General features: G+C 35.6%; 1 protein-coding gene across 2 annotated transcripts in view; it reads right to left on the reverse strand.

Moving 5' to 3' along the window:
* The window catches only part of LOC129768340 (ATP-binding cassette sub-family G member 8), a 175,425-nt gene that overhangs the window by 30,373 nt on the left and 129,845 nt on the right, over positions 1-15,207 (reverse strand). The gene's annotated exons all lie outside the window — the stretch shown is intronic.

Below are 15,207 nucleotides of genomic sequence, written 5' to 3' on the forward strand. Positions count from 1 at the left end.
TTCCAAGTCAAGTGTTTGTTCCAAAGATTAATTGCTTGTATCGTCCTTGACATTTAAAACATACCGCCAAAACGATGTGCACCATTAAACGAATTCCACTCTTAATAATCCGTCTCCATGCTCTACGTTCCAATTTGGCTTTCTTCTCGCGAATCAAGATTCGTCTACCTTTCCGGCTCAATCACTAGCCATCAACAGGTGAGGCGTTTGTGTGTATGTGTGTGTACCCCGCGTTGAGAAGCGTACCACTTTAGGGGAGCGGTCCCTGGAGAAAGTGACGGTTTTTTTGGGTTCGCGGAAACTTTCTTCTGAAAAATTTGTACAATTCATCGACGCGACACTGAACGGTTAAAACGAAGCAAACCTGTTGCGATCGGAATTTGTGATGAACGAGATATGATCAATTCGATGTGCGCTTTGGCGTTGGTGAATTGCAATAGTTGGGAGTGATTTCAATTATTTACGGATCTAAACGTTCGAAAAAAATAAAAGTCTTGTGCTGTTACAGGTTTGTTTGGTTGTGCTCTGTCTATTCGTAGTATGGGCAATCGGAAGTAACGATTACGACATATTACTCAAACCACTCAAACGCGTTCCTTGATTTTACGACTGGATCGAACAGAAAATAGTCAGCGGGATATATGTCAGGTAGATTCGACGACCATTCAATTGTAATTATTTTATTCTTAATCGAAAGTTATCTCGATGAAATCGTTCCTCGAAAAAATACCAGGAGCAGTAAATCCCTTTCGCGGCGATGATCGTGGGAACTTTTTGATCAAGTTGCTTTTTCCATGCGAAGTAGATTTAGATTTCCCAGATTTTCGTTGTTAGATTATTGATGTCAGATTTCAGATTTCAGATTTCAAAATTCAGATTTCAGATTGTAGCAAATTGAAAGAACTGTTCATATATTTTTTGATAATTTATAAAAGTACGTTTCTGAGAACAAAGAATTTAAATTCTTCAAATTTTTTTTTCAGTGAAATTTAAGTTTGGTATTTGTTTTTGATTTTTTTCAAAAATTTAAACAATTGCATGCATTTTATTCTTCGGTAAGAATTTTGTAGATATTATAGTTTTTGAGTAAGAAATTGTTGTAAAAAACTGTAACAAAAACAAAATGTTTTTTTTAAATTAAAAAAAATAGTTTTTGAGATATTTCATTTTTAAACTTCATTTTCAATTTTTTGGATTTTTTTTCAGGGTGTACTTTTTCCAGAACCGCAAAGTTAAAATATATAACTTTGCCTACGACAGCATTTCGATCAAATAACCTGTTTTGGCGTTATACCTCATTTTCTGACATGATACCATTTTTGCATAAGCCCTTTTCAAAAATTAGTCGTGTTCGTATTTAAAAAAAAACATAAAAACCATCGTACCTACTGCCGAACAAGTTGGCAAAGGTTCAGTTAAATCAGATATATGAAATTAAAATTATTTCGTGTTAATTGGTGGAAAGCCTCTCTTATATTGTTGTGACATACAGTGGTAGACATTCGTTCAGCCGACCTTATTTTGCCTCAATATGTTTGCGAAAAAAGTCAATTCTTTGTTCAGTTTTGCTCATAAAACGCGATTATTGTTTATTTTCATCGAATTCATTATATAAAAACAGTAACAATTCACTTCTTATTTTCAAAATAATTCAAATATGAGAAATTAGGGTAGACATTACGGCAAGACCATCCCGGCCAAGATTCCCCATAGGTTCACTATGTGATTGCAATCGGGACTGCAAGCAGACCATTCAAGAAGCGGAATGTCCTTCTCAACAAATCATGCCATTGATTGCTTGGAAACGTGGATCGATGCATTATCCTGCTGATAAACAATATCCTCAGTAGCGTTTCTCAATATGGCTAACCAAAACGTCCTCCAGCAACTCAAGATACTTTTCGGAGTTCATTCGGATGGAAATGAAACAAATGGGAAGCTTGCTGTGATAGAAAAAGGCTCCCCACACCATCAAACTTCCGCCCCCAAAGTTTCGCTTCAATCTCACGACATTCCGCTGACTTAAATCGTGCCAATAGCAACTGTAACAGTCCGGGTCATCTAAATTAAACTTTTTTTCAGTCGGAAAACACAACATTTCGCCATTCTAGTTTCCATTCCATGTATTGCCGGGTGTTTGGGTTCGATTCCCGTTCTGGCCGGGGGATTTTTCATCAAAGAAATTTTCTTATATATATATATATATATATATATATATATATATATAATATATATATATATATTATATATATATATATATATATATATATATATATATATATATATATATATATATATATATATATATATATATATATATATATATATATATATATATATATATATATATATATATATATATATATATATATATATATATATATATATATATATATATAATATATATATATATATATATATATATATATTATATATATATATATATATATATATATATATATATATATATATATATATATATATATATATATATATATATATATATTGAAATTAATTTGTCTCAAAGACGTATATTTTAAATTCTCAAAAAACAGATATGTCAATAGCCCCTACAATTTTCCAATAAGTCACCCAAGATGGGCACTTTTACAGGGAAAAACTTTTTCTAACACCAACTTTTTCATGTTTTCTTTGAAAAGAAATACTAGTAATCATAATTTTGTTTAATTCGACAAAATTTTAGAGTTTTCCTGTTTGAAATTTTCCTGTTGAAATATGAACTTTTGTTGACAGACATTAATTCTCTATCTTTTATAGTTCCACGGCATTTTTCTATGGAGACTGCAGAAAAAGTGATATTTTCCTCGTTTCTTTTTTGTGTGTAAATTTTCGCGTTTCACATTTCTTGACAGTGCACCCGTGGCCGAGTGGATAGCGTCTCACATTATCATGCCGGGTGTTTGGGTTCGATTCCCGTTCTGGCCGGGGGATTTTTCATCAAAGAAATTTTCTTCGACTTGCACTGTGGTCACGCGTATTCAGGAGCTTGGCCATAAGCCAAATAACACGCCTTGAATGTATATTCAAGGCGTGTTATTTGGCTTAAGAAATCTCAACTAAGTATTAATAAATGACGCTAGTTAATGCATACGTTGAGACGGCAATAGTTCCACAGGGAACGTTAACGCCGATCAAGAAGAAGATGTTCTAGACATATTTCTTGATAGAAAAAAGCATAACTTGTAAATCCCGATAATTTATGGCAAAGATTGTTACGAATTAAACATTAATGGTTATTTAAAAAAAAAACATGAAAAAGTTTTGTCATCTTCCGATGTTTGGGTCACTTGTTGGCAATTGTAAGGGCTATTTGTATTTTTTTTAGAATTAAAAAAAAAACATTTTTAACAAAATTCAAAAATAAAAAAAAATTCAAAATTAAAAAAAAATCAAAAACTATCAGGCCCACAAAATGTTGGTTAGAGAATGAAATGTAGGAAATTATTCATGTTTCCATTTAAAAAATTTAAAAAAAAATTTTGAAAATTAAAATTTATTTTTCTTAAAAAAATGTTTTTTTTTTTAATTTTGAAAAAAAAACAGAATATGAATAGCCCTTACAATTTTCAGCAAGTCACCTATACATCAGAAGATGGGCACTTTTACAAGGAAAGAGTTTTTCCAACAACTTTTTCACGTTTTCTTTAATACACCTACTATTGTGTTTTTATTTCGAATCATTTTTATGCATAAACTAGCTGACCCGGCAAACTTCGTCTCGCCCAAAATTTATGTTTCGTTATCACACCCACGGTTTCTTACTAAGCGCACGTTCATGGGTCCAGTAGCCCCCATGCCCTTAGAGAGGGAGTAGGTGTGTCGAACCATCATAGAAATATTTCGTGCCCATGCCAAATATGGCTTAATTTGCTTGATTAGTTCTCGAGTAATGCAGAAATTAGTGTTTCATTTGTATGGCAGCCCCAGCCTTAAGAGAGGGGGGAGGAGTGTCGAACTACCATAGAAACGTTTATCGATCCCTAGAACCTCTATATGCTAAGTTTGATTCAAATTGTTAGATTATTTCTCGAGTAATTCAGAAATTTGAGTTTCATTTGTATCGCAGACCAAACGCACCTCCGCAAACGTGTCTTACTACCATAGAAACTTTCATTGTACCCTGAAAACCTCCGTATGACTAATTTCGTTTCTTTTGCTTGATTAATTCTCGAGTAATGCAAAAATTTGTGTTTCATTTGTATGGCAGCCCCGCGTAAGAGAGGAGGGAGGAGTATCTAATCACCATAGAATCTTTTATTGCATCCTAAAACCTCCATATGCCTAATTTGGTTTCATTTGCTTGATTAATTCTCGAGTAATGCAGAAATTTGTGTTTCATTTGTATGGCAGCCCCCTCCCCCCTTAGAGAAAGGAGGGGTCTCGAATTATCATAAGAACCTTCCCCGACCCCAAAAACCCTTACATACCAATTTTCATGTCGATCAGTTCAGTAGTTTCCGATCAGTAATCAAGCAAATTGAGCCATATTTGGCATGGGCACGAAATATTTCTATGATGGTTCGACACACCTACTCCCTCTCTAAGGGCATGGGGGCTACTGGACCCATGAACGTGCGCTTAGTAAGAAACCGTGGGTGTGATAACGAAACATAAATTTTGGGCGAGACGAAGTTTGCCGGGTCAGCTAGTTTATGCATAAAAATGATTCGAAATAAAAACACAATAGTAGGTGTATTAAAGAAAACGTGAAAAAGTTGTTGGAAAAACTCTTTCCTTGTAAAAGTGCCCATCTTCTGATGTATAGGTGACTTGCTGAAAATTGTAAGGGCTATTCATATTCTGTTTTTTTCAAAATTAAAAAAAAACATTTTTTTAAGAAAAATAAATTTTAATTTTCAAAATTTTTTTATTAAATTTTTTTAAATGGAAACTTAAATAATTTCCTACATTTCATTCTCTAACCAACATTTTGTGGGCCTGATAGTTTTTGAATTTTTTTTATTTTTGAATTTTGTTAAAAATGTTTTTTTTAATTCTAAAAAAAATACAAATAGCCCTTACAATTGCCAACAAGTGACCCAAACATCGGAAGATGACAAAACTTTTTCATGTTTTTTTTTTAAATAACCATTAATGTTTAATTCGTAACAATCTTTGCCATAAATTATCGGGATTATGCTTTTTTATATCAAGAAATATGTCTAGAACATCTTCTTCTTGATCGGCGTTAACGTTCCCTGTGGAACTATTGCCGTCTCAACGTATGCATTAACTAGCGTAATTTATTAATACTTAGTTGAGATTTCTTAAGCCAAATAACACGCCTTGAATGTATTCCAAGCTCCTGAATACGCGTGACCACAGTGCAAGTCGAAGAAAATTTCTTTGATGAAAAATCCCCCGGCCAGAACGGGAATCGAACCCAAACACCCGGCATGATAATGTGAGACGCTATCCACTCGGCCACGGGTGCACTGTCAAGAAATGTGAAACGCGAAAATTTACACACAAAAAAGAAACGAGGAAAATATCACTTTTTCTGCAGTCTCCATAGAAAAATGCCGTGAAACTATAAAAGATAGAGAATTAATGTCTGTCAACAAAAGTTCATATTTCAACAGGAAAATTTCAAACAGGAAAACTCTAAAACTTTGTCGAATTAAACAAAATTATGATTACTAGTATTTCTTTTCAAAGAATACATGAAAAAGTTGGTGTTAGAAAAAGTTTTTCCCTGTAAAAGTGCCCATCTTGGGTGACTTATTGGAAAATTGTAGGGGCTATTGACATATCTGTTTTTTGAGAATTTGAAATATACGTCTTTGAGACAAATTAATTTCAATTTTTAAAATATTATTTTCAGTGTGATTTTTCTTTGAAAAATTTTTTAAATTTTTTTTATGGAATATTATTATATTTATTTTTATGAATATTGTAGTGTTTGAGTTATACATTTTTGAAAAAAAATCTTTGGCCTTTTCCATGAAGAAGTCTAATTTTTATTTGAAGATTTCAAGTATGCAAAGTTGCTTAAATGAACATGTCTTTACACCCACAACGTTTCACTGCAATCTGAGATGTTGCTGCCAATGGCCAGACAAGTTGGCATGAAATTCGTCTATAGCAGAGTAGTACATTTTCGGTTATTCTGAAGCTCGTTTAATGTAATAAATAGGGATGCCAAAACATGTGCTAAAATAAATTTTCGCTGTAACACTGAGCGAACAAATAATAATTGTCGTGCAAACGTTTATAGATGTTTACCTCAGGCTTGAAATTCATAAAAAAGGAGATCAATAGAATAAGCGTATTGATGATGAAACGAACGATAAAACATATCGAACAACTTAGTGTGTGACAAGTCACCTGTTGGGTTTTCGTTGTTGATTTGAGATTCACTCCACCCACGGTATTTATTAAAATTATTGTTAAAAAAAGAGAAAACACTACAGGAAAATTTAAAAACAGCTATATATGGCCCTTCGCATAAAATTTAAAAAAATGTCTTTGTTATTCAAATAAATAAAAACCTAATAAAAATAAAATAACAGATTAAAAAAATATATAGATATCTAGGGTTAAAAGGACGGCACATAGTCATACACAAAACGAATCAAGGACATTAAACAGCACAATCAACATTACACGACAGATTGAAAACATCGCACAGGTTGGCACGACTGAAGGCGGCAAAAGGAACCCGAACGAGGAGATTTTGGCGGGTCGAGACAGGTCCGGTGGATCGATTCGGGACTTACTGGAGCGACCGCACAAAGACCAGACTTGTTATAAACGAATCCAAATACAAAAAGGTTTTTCGTGGAATAATTTCTCTCAAGATCAAATCCCTTCACTAATTGCGAGTCGTAAGCCGTCCCACTAATCAACACGAAGTTGTGTGGCGGTTTCATACTGAGATTCATCGAAATCGAAATTCATCAGATGTTTGTTCCTGGTGAGACGTGGTGGATCATCGATCGAGCCGAGCACCAGTGCTGAAATCCCGAGGAAGAGAACCTCTGAAGACACCTCAGCGACGAAGCGGATCTAGATCTCCACCGGATAAACGAGCCAACGCGGGCAAGCAAGGAAGGATCAACGGCGCGTCCTGACACTAACATACGACACTTGTGAGTACCCTTTAAAGAGTGAGGAGCTAGGGATATAAGGCAGGAAAGAATTTTTAATAAAAAGGCCGTTTTGTTAGGAAACCTAAGAACGTGGTGTTTTCCCTTTTCATAACCTGGCAAGACCATAGACGACCCTGGGAGGTTGTAAGAGAGTCCATGCGGACAGCTAGGGCCAAACAGGCCTTAGTTTCAAGTGAGAAAAAAAATGTTTCTTGATAATTAGTAATAAGAAACAATTTAATTCAAACAGCTCGAGAATCATACCACTTTACTAGCTGACATGGTATTTACTATTATTCTTGTTGTGACACGATCGTTCCTCAGAGGCGTTGGCTCCCAAGCTTCTATAACGCTTCACTTTTGCGCTGGCTGCCTTGGACAACCGGGGCAAACCCGGCCAATGATTATATTATTGCTATGATCAATATTTGTTCAAAATAGGGGGTCTCCGTAGCCACATTGGTTGCGCGTTCGCTTAGTAAGCGATCGATCGTGAGTTCGAAACTCAGGGCCCTCATTGACCATCTTTGTGTTGTTACAGAATAACTACGTCCACGCAACAATCATCAGCGATGGAGATCTATCCACGGTCGAAATATGATCGATTCATCCATACAACTGCTCTGCTCTGCAAGACACATCGGGCTGCTGTTCTATAAATAACTCAACAATGATCAATCAACTGTCTCCGCTGTCCGGTCTAACTGGATAATGGAAGAACAGATACGCCTAAATGGCTGCTACTGTGTAAATGTGTGTACCATATGGAATGGTATAGAAGAGAATACTCTAACGCCGAAAAATGGCAACTGTGTAATGTGCTAATTATAGATATGATAAATATGTGACATGTACACGATTCAAATTCGGCTCTGTTACAGCTAAAATGCCAATGAGCCTGAAATAAATAAATGGGACAAAAAAAAATATTTGTTCAAAATAAAAACAGTTACCAAGGCACACGGCAGATTCACTCTATGCTATCACGAAACAGGGCAGAAAACCGCCCATCTACCGGTAAACTATCATGCCATCGGCCGGTTCGCTCTGGCGGCCTGGTCCGGATTGCATCATGCCGTGCTGCGTTTTTATGTCAGTCAGTCAGTCAGTTGGGCTAGTCGGACTTACTAATACCGAAGGAGGAGGATGAGAAGAAGCTACGCTGAAGCCAGCGTTCCAAGCGAACCGGTCGACCGGTCTAATCGCGTGAAGACACAGTTAGATGCGGAACACTTGAGGAGCCCTGAGTTGCTGCTGCTGCTGCTATATGCATAGGTAAACAAAACACGCAAAGCAGCGGTTGCGGCGAGTCAATATTTTCCGGGCCACCATCAGCGGGTACGACGAGGAGCAGGAGGAGGAACATAACGAAGCTGGCGCAACATAACGCGCCTCATGCTGCCGTACTTAGGCTCGGTTAAAACGGTTGAATGAACTTGGCGCAAGAAGGAAGAAAGACTGGTTGACATCGCATAGGACTTTTATGCAACTCCGGTCAGCGCATCGGCTTGTGTCAAATATAATTTACATGTTGAGCTGCGTTGCGTCACCCTCACATTGGTGGTACGAAACGGTTTTGTCTGTTCAATTTAGACGTTCAAATGATGGTGCCTTTTAGAAAATTGAGTCGTTTGAAGGAGTGCTGAAATTTATTCAAAGTTCTACGAATGTTAGCTGTTATTCGATGATTCTGAATAGACCCGCACAGGTTTCCGGATTAATCTATTAACCGGCCCATTGCTTTGCTTCCTCTGTAGTCACTTTCTACCTAATCAAAAACGGCGGCTTCGCCACTGGGAGGGAATGGCCTGTGGTTTATGACCATTCCAATCAATACACCCGTTGTTACGAATGGTTGATTGGGTGCACCCACCGATTTGTTCATTGTACCGAAACCTCTGGTTGGTCTCCATTGAGACAGGTGAAATTGTGCCACTCCCATCAATAGTTTGTCATAATTCAAGTTAATGCGGTGGGAGCTCTGAATAAACTTCTAGGAACTTTTTTTTATCAGTTCAAATCAATTACACCCAATATCGGACATTTCGGGCTGTGTGTCATTGAATGTGCGTGTACAACGGGCACTCCTAATCAGTGATTTGTAGTTTCCCCGTATTTATCCTTAAATCTGAACGAGACAAATCTGGCGGGTAGGGTTCAACTTATCAATCAATACCAGCTAAAACCGCTCAACAACAGTGGAATTGTCGTTGAAGTAATCCAAAATTGTTTTTGTTGGTTGGTTTCGGTCGTAGTTGACTTGGAAATTGAAGAACAGATTCAGTAGTTGGGATGCTTTCAAGAAAAAAAAAATAGAGAAATATAAAGACTAAAATCGAATCGTGGGCACATTGGATTTCCATTATCCACAATTAGCGACTTCATCATATGTCCCACTATTTTATTTTAGTCTTATCAATGCCCTAGACTAATGAAGGAAAGGTGTGATAACTGATAACTGCTACTTGCCTAATTATTTTCTAGCTTTTAGTACATTATTATGTTTAATCACAATTAAACCGTTTAACTTAAAAAGTTTTTTTTACTTATTTTATTATAGTTTACATGGTTAGAGAAATCTGTTAATATGTGTAGGAAAAGATGTGTGTTTGCTATATATTCATTTTGAATTTCTCTGTCGATATTTCTTCAGGTCAAATTGAAATATTTAAATGTAGATTCAAACACGACAATGTTCCTTTATGACTATCAAATAGATCCCAATAAAGTTTAAAATTGAAAAAATATATATACATTTAGTATAACACAATATCCATCATAAATTCAATATACGAGGGCAGTTCGATACTTAGCCTACAAAAAAAAAAAACTTTGGAAAAGTGGCGATTTATTTCTCAACATAGTCTCTTTTTAGCTCGATACACTTGACCCAGCGATGTTTCAACTTCTTTAATCCATCTGAAAAAAACGTTTTCTCGAGGTCTGCAAAGTAGGCCTCCGTGGCGACGATGATTCATTTCTTGATTCATGATTCTCCTCATTCGACTCAAATTTCTGCCCGGCGAGTGACTTTTTCAAGTTTGGAAACAAAAAAAAAGACGCACGGGGCCAAATCTAGAGGATACGGTGGATGGGGCAGCAGTTCGTATTGCAATTCGACCAATTTGTCCATGGCGACGGCAGAATTTTCACTTTTTCCATTCAAAACAAAACTACGAGTCCGATTCGGATGCAATTTTGGGCCGTTTACGAGAATGTACATCACGATAAGTAATCTGTCTTGCGATACTGACACCATCGGGCGATGAGGCTAAGTACTTATCGGACCGCCCTCATACATACATATAATGAATACATATATTGAATGTACTGTAATTTTATACCGGGTATAACTTATCAAACACAGGTAAAACACAAGTTTAGAGGAGCCGATCTGGCGTGGAGGTAACATCCATACTTCTCACGCTCTAGATCACGAGTTCAATTCTCACTCCCGACATTCTTCCAAAATGGAAGGTAAAAGTGACGAACCAGCCAGAAGCGTTGAAAGTCACTATAATACAGAAAAAAAAAAAACAAGTTTAGAGATGAACCACCCTTTGGCTGAAAATCTCTTTAATAAAGAAAAAAAAGTAAAACACAAATCATATGTTTTCCTTAAACATATGTTTTCCTTAAAGCTATCGATATTCGAGTGTGATTGTTCTTTCATCCTTTTCCCCTCCTTTTCGTCCTTCGCGAGCTATCGGTTCCCTACCTACTAATATTAGAATAAGTTGAATTGTAAATCCATATTAGATGTAATGATAGTTTTAAGAATTGAGCGTGATGTGTAAGTGTAAATGAGAATGTGATTGTGAGTGTGAGTGTGTACATTGTTATAATCTCCTCACATCCCATCCTTTTCCTAATGAAGATGTGTCACCCTTCTAAACTCGAGTCGACCGCGAGTAATCGGTTTCCTATTTTATTAACCATAGAATTAAGGAAACATGTTAATATACTCTAGTAAAAATATAGTTCGGAGTTTGGCTCCTTTAAACCTATGTAACTGAGCCTGTAAAAATAAACGGATTAATAAGAAAAAAATCATAACGAGCACATATTTCTATTTGCTCATACATATCAATCGATTCATGGAACATATTTTGTTCAGTCTGGGAACAAAGACCACAAGCTGGACTGTACTTTTCGGGATCCTCCAAGCTTGGGACCTATCGGTTGAACGGGTGGAGCTCTCGCCGACCAGGGTTGCCAGAACAATTTTCAAAAAACTGGAAGATCGCTCTTTAAAAAACTGGAATAAAACTGGATCCTGTAAAACCATTTTATTTTAAAAAGATCGTCTTGAAAATGATTTTTCTACGCATTTTAATGGTTGAGAAATAGAATCTCCTTTGAAGCTTCGTGTCGTATTCATATGCAGTTCATAAAATAGCGAAATAAACATTTAATTAATCATATCAGTCAAGGAGATCAAAATGACGTTTTTCACTACTCGAACATTACTGTAAAACAATATTCGAGGATCTTTTTTTCTAGAACCTCTAGAAAATATAGTTTTATTTGGGTAAAACTTCAAAAATCTTGTATTTATTGCTTCATGTCCATCATGTCCTTCATGAATTGTTATGTCCAGATCAATTGAGGTGCATAGGAACACGGAATTTAACTCCAATCCTCTGTTCCTTTTACTACTAACGCGAATTTTGATTTTTGTAGTGTTCCGTTTGTCCATATTCGTTGCTATCTTTTTCTCACTCACGAAGAACGTAGAATAAGAAAAATCAATCTTCGGTTCGACGCTTTTGCGTGGTTTGTTTCAGCTCCCATTTGTTAACATTTGAATGCGGACATTGACAATTGCAACGAATGGGAACTCAAACAAAACACGCAAAACTGCCAAACAGACGTCTCCGTGCACTAATTTATGCAGTGATCTATGTATCAAAATTCTGGAATAATTTTTCATCCATAATATTATTTCAATACTAAAAGGAGCACATTCAATACCAAAGCATTGAAAAGCTATTTCTCTCCAGTTTTGATATTATTCTTTGGTATTTTATTTTAATATCCGACTTATCCAAACCAAATTTGGGTATCAAGATTAAAATGAGGTATCCTTAAGTATTTCCTCCTACTCAACAATATACTTTTGGAAATATTTCCATAGTATACATATTTGCTAAATTAACACTATAGTGCTTATGTATGGGGTGTACAAATAAGTCCTAATCGTTTGATTCAATAGGTATGCAATTTCGAACATACACATCGGAACACAACTTTATTATAAGGATAAGAATTGAGGGTTCAAGTATCAGTGCGTATTGAATCCTCAAAGTCAAAACAACATTTTTCCCATCATCAAAAATGGAAAATTTTGATGTATCAGCTGAGATACATCGAATTCTTGTGGAAAGTTACAGCATGCATGCTCTGTCGGAACCAACACGCAGAGCTTAGTTTCATCGATTCAAAAGTGGTATCTTTGACCTCAAAGGTGAGGAGCGCCCTGTGCAGCACAAAAAATCGAAGATGAAGAATTGGAGAAGTTACTCGATGAAGATCCATGTCAGACACAAGAAGAACTTGCAGAAATGTTGGGAGTAACAAAACAAGCAATTTCACATCGTTTAAAGCAAGGCGGAATGATTCAAAAACAAGGTAATTGGGTCCCATATGAGTTGAAGCCGAGATATATTGAAAGGCGCTTTTTCACCTGCGAAGAACTGCTTCAGCGACAGAAAATCTATCCGGGATTAGCACGGACTATCGTAGAAGAGCGTTATCGACAACAATTGATGCGTTTGAGCCAACACAGACACAACAAGGTGATTCTGCAAAAAGCCAACGCTTGGCCCCATGTTGCCCCGCCGTATTCACCAGACATCGCTCCCTTTTTTGATGATACAAAAAGTGGGTCGATCACTGGATTGCATCAAAAGACCAGTCCTTCCTTCAGCGTGGAATCCGTATGCTACCAGAAAGATGGGAGAAGGTTGTAGCTAGCGATGGACAGTACTTTGAATAATCTGTGACTTCTCATCTTTTTATAATAAAACGTTGAACTTTTCAAAAAACGCAGGAAACTTATTTGTATTTCCAATGTTTTATGCAAAGTATGCATTTTTTTTGAAATATGCATCAAATAGGAGAGTTTAGATCATGCGTAATGTTAATGCTATTTAGAACTAAAAATCCTTTAAGAGACCATGAGAAACAAATATCTCATTAATGTAAACAAGATTACATGGGTTTTATGTTAATATCAATCAAAGTCAATGGACTCTCTTGACTCTAAGGTATTCTGAAATTTAAAATGATTTGGAGGACCGATAACATTTGATGATTATAAAAACTCATAACCAGCATAGCAGACGGGCTCTATGAACCTATTTAGGTAAGATTTCTTGCTATACACATTGCTAGTCGTGGTTGAAATGGTAGTTCAATTAGTCTCAACTTCAGAATGTTTTGGCGGACCTAGAATATCTGATTTTTATATAAATTCAAAAACACAAAAACACATACCGTATCAAATTCGGAAATGTAAGCAAGACAAAAATAACACTGAGTTGAGTGTGAAATAAAAGGAAGATCGATCCAAGCTAAAGGCAAATTGAATCGAACGAACGACAAATGTCAAAAAACTAAATTGGGCCAAGGATAGGAAGGGTGAGTGAGGGATATTGTTTATAAATTTTGAATTTATTTTACAAAAAATAGGTAAAACTGAAGCACACATATAAAAACCTGGATAAAACTGGATGATATTTAAAAAAAACTGGAAGATTTTAGGGTTTAACAGTTTAACTGGATCGAGTGAAAAAAACTGGAAGAATCCAGTTTAAACTGGAACATTGGCAACGCTGTCGCCGACTGTTTGTGTTCGGCTGCAGGTTCGTGTTCGTGTTCGGGCTGATCCATAAACTCTTTAGTATGTTGAAATGTAGAGAAAAAAAAGATGGCGGAAATGTGAAAACTCGAATGTATATTCCTTTTTTTCTGCACTTCTATATGTGGTTCTACTGCTGGTGCTGGCAAAAATCGAAGATGAACCAAAACACGTGTAAGAAAAGTAGTTGTCAAAAATTAACTGAACATTCAAAATAGCCGTACTTGTCAGCATAAGTGAGAGACCTGAGTACCAACATAATGCCACAAAAAAATCTAGAATCGAATTCGAAAGTCGCGATACTTTTTGAACAGACCTCGTATATGACCATTTTTCAAGCGTGGAGAGTACTGCTATATTCGAACTGTTACCTTATTATGTTATTGTATTTGTTCTAACAAAGCTGTAAGTAGCTAGTAAGTAGCGCAATGTAACAAGCATGCTCTGGTGACTGTGTATACTTCCTGTACACCTCAATGAACCATTATATTTTACTATAGTTCTGGCTCTACGTGGATACCATCAACATTGTCTTATTTATAATAACTATGCCAACAATACTAAAGCTAAGTTATGCTCCAAAATTGAGCTTGTAAGTTAAATACATATTCCAATACTGATTTTCTGAGGGAAAACTGAGTTACAAATATGTTTTGAGACTAAAAACACAGATTTATTATAACAACCCTGCCCTCTAGTCCAAAGCCATGAAAACAACAACAGAAAAACAAATACAATCAATAATTACGAAAACAAAATAAAATTTTTTTGCAAGTATAATATTTTTCCTAAAGCTTATTGGCTTTAATTTGATATATCGATCATCTAAATCGGTTCAGTGGTTCAAAAGGTATGATTTTTTGATAAAAGTCATTTATGGAAAAAGAGGAAAAAGTTGATTTTTTGTACCATCCTAAAAATATAAAAAAAATGTTTTGCGATAAAGAACAAAATTACCACTTTTCTGTGAACCATTATATCGGTTTGGCATGGAATGGTTGTATAGAGATAAGAAAGTTTAATTTTTTGTTTTCACCTTAAATTTTGATCACCCAACATTGAAGTTTTTGTCTATAGAATAAAAATTTTCCAAAAAGATGTTCTCAGCGCTTTCTATCTATGTTGTGTTGATGTCACCATGAAAAAGAAACCGCTTTTCACTCTTAATTTTATATTTCAACCTCTACATCAAAATTTTCTTGGGACGACTATTAGAGCTATCTAGACAAACAT

Source organism: Toxorhynchites rutilus, chromosome 1, assembly GCF_029784135.1.
Source record: "Toxorhynchites rutilus septentrionalis strain SRP chromosome 1, ASM2978413v1, whole genome shotgun sequence".
Lineage (NCBI taxonomy): Eukaryota > Metazoa > Arthropoda > Insecta > Diptera > Culicidae > Toxorhynchites > Toxorhynchites rutilus.